Source organism: Megalobrama amblycephala, linkage group LG9, assembly GCF_018812025.1.
Source record: "Megalobrama amblycephala isolate DHTTF-2021 linkage group LG9, ASM1881202v1, whole genome shotgun sequence".
In the NCBI taxonomy this organism is placed as follows: domain Eukaryota; kingdom Metazoa; phylum Chordata; class Actinopteri; order Cypriniformes; family Xenocyprididae; genus Megalobrama; species Megalobrama amblycephala.
The window spans coordinates 16,938,828-16,941,155 of record NC_063052.1 but is presented as its reverse complement, the minus strand read 5'-3'; positions in this window follow the sequence as shown (position 1 = coordinate 16,941,155).

Sequence of the window (2,328 nt, the reverse complement as noted above, 5' to 3'; positions counted from 1 at the left end):
ACATTAAAACTGCACAACATCACATAACCAATGGTAGGACATTGTGATCAGACCATGAAGCACATGACAGCATTATGACAAAACACTTCATCAGCTTCTCCACAGCTTCTCGCCCACTTACAGGACAGCACACTACATTAAACTAACTGTATGACTTGTCCAGTGGCAGAACTTGATTTTTCATTATGTGGATGCAAATGAGAAATTTAAAGTACAAGCTCCAGGGAAGAGCTAAAGCAATCTTCTCTGAAATAAAAAGGCGCAAAAAAGGTGTCACTGGGACGGTACCCTTTCAAAAGGTACACCTTTGTACCTAAAGAGTGCATATTAGTACCTCAAATATTGTTACCAAAAGTGTCCATATTAGTACCTAAATGGTACTAATATGTGACAGTGACAGCTTTTGTACCAATTGCTTTTAAAAGTGCATCATGATATATTACAAAGCCAACTATTAAATATCAGTTAACCCTCTTTGCAGCGATAGAAGAACCATTTTTGATTCGCTAAAGTTCCTTTCAGTAAACCGTTCTTAAATGAGCCATTTTTTTCTGAATGCGTAGAACATTTTAATCCCTTTTCCACTATAAAGAACTTTTTGTGGAATGGAAAGATTCCATGAATATTAAACATTCTTCATGGAAACATCGATGCCAATATTTATTTTTAAGAGTGCACGACTAACCTATTGTTAAACAGAGAACCGCAAACCAACTTTGATCTACTCAAGACATCAGAAGTTTAACACATTGTCAAAAGTTTTCAGAAGAAATGATCAAGCAAAAGGTTTAAGACAAGTTGTCAGGAACTATGGCACTGATACAAAAAAGATTAAATATGTTTATAACTAGAAAAACAAAACATTTGAGTCAACATGTAAATTTGATTAAAAACTGGATTGGAGCATGAAACAGCTCACAAAGCTCTGGCTGTGAATTGTTCAGTGCAGTCAGTATCCTTGGCAATGTTTCTGTCAAACACGACACATTATTAATTTGTTCACTCACACACAATGGTTTATGTCAGCCACTGCTTACATCCACAACTTACAACAAAAGGCACATATTTTCTACTAATTCTTTGGCTGAAGAATTGTTTACGGTTATTTACTTGCACAGATGTATAACTATTATATATTGTGTTTGAAAACAATTCAAATGTTTCAAATGATAATCAAACCTTGGGTTCCTGTCACACACGGCACATATCACTTCACGTAATCCTCACTGTGACGCTTGATGTATTCTGAGTTCACTTTAATTCAACAAGATTACAGCCCTGAAGAAAAGCAGCAGAATCAATCAAACATTTATATTGTACTATGACAGTCAGAACTAACACTCATCCATCACTGTTCAGCCCCACTCAGAACTCATTCACCTTTACAAACCATCACTAATGGGAAAAAGAGAAACCAGATCTATCACTAATCCCAGCCGTAAGTCCTGAACCATACTGTCCTGTTCCTTACAAAAAAGTACAGTAGGCAGAGACTCTCCCAACTGTTGCCATTTGTGAATAGATTTGAAATTATTTCCACAATATTTTTGTAGCATTTGCAATATTCATTGATTCATTCAGTCAAGACAGAACACAGTCTTTGACGAAGCAATAGTCCAGATTTCAAATATAAACATGAAAAGAGCGATGAATTTGACTGTAAAATGTCGAACAACTATAAAATCAGCGGCAGAAACTATTCCCAGGTGAAAAAAAGTACATTTCTATAATATACTTAAAGTGCTCTATTTTCGTGCACTAATTTTGTACTTAATATACTATAAATTCCTCTTTAATACTTCTTAAGATCATCTTAAGAACATCTAAGTGTGCTCAACTGTGCTATTTTGAGACGGCATGAAATATTAACTAAAACGTGCTTTTAATATACTATCTCTGTATTTAAAAAATATATTTAGCTACCACTTGTAGTACAATATGGATTCAGATGTACTATAAGTGGTATCTAAATACATTTTTTAAATTATATTATAGAAATGTACTTTTTTTTCACCTGGGTTTTAGTCAACAGATTTCAGGCTGTTGCTTGAATTCATGGAGCAAAATTATATTATTTTAATATATATATTGTAACGAAGGCGGGACTCAGAGTGGGATCCAAATGCAGCGTTTATTAGAAGTAAGAGTGGTCGTACAGGCAGGGTCAAAACAGGAACAAACAGGAACAGTGAGGAACAGGCAGAGTCGTAGTCAGGGTACAGGCAAGGATCGAGGCAGGCAGCAATGGGTCGTAAAACAGGAATCAGGCAGGAACAGTAACAAACGGGTAAACAGGGATATAACGCTCGGAAATGTCACACTGGGTAA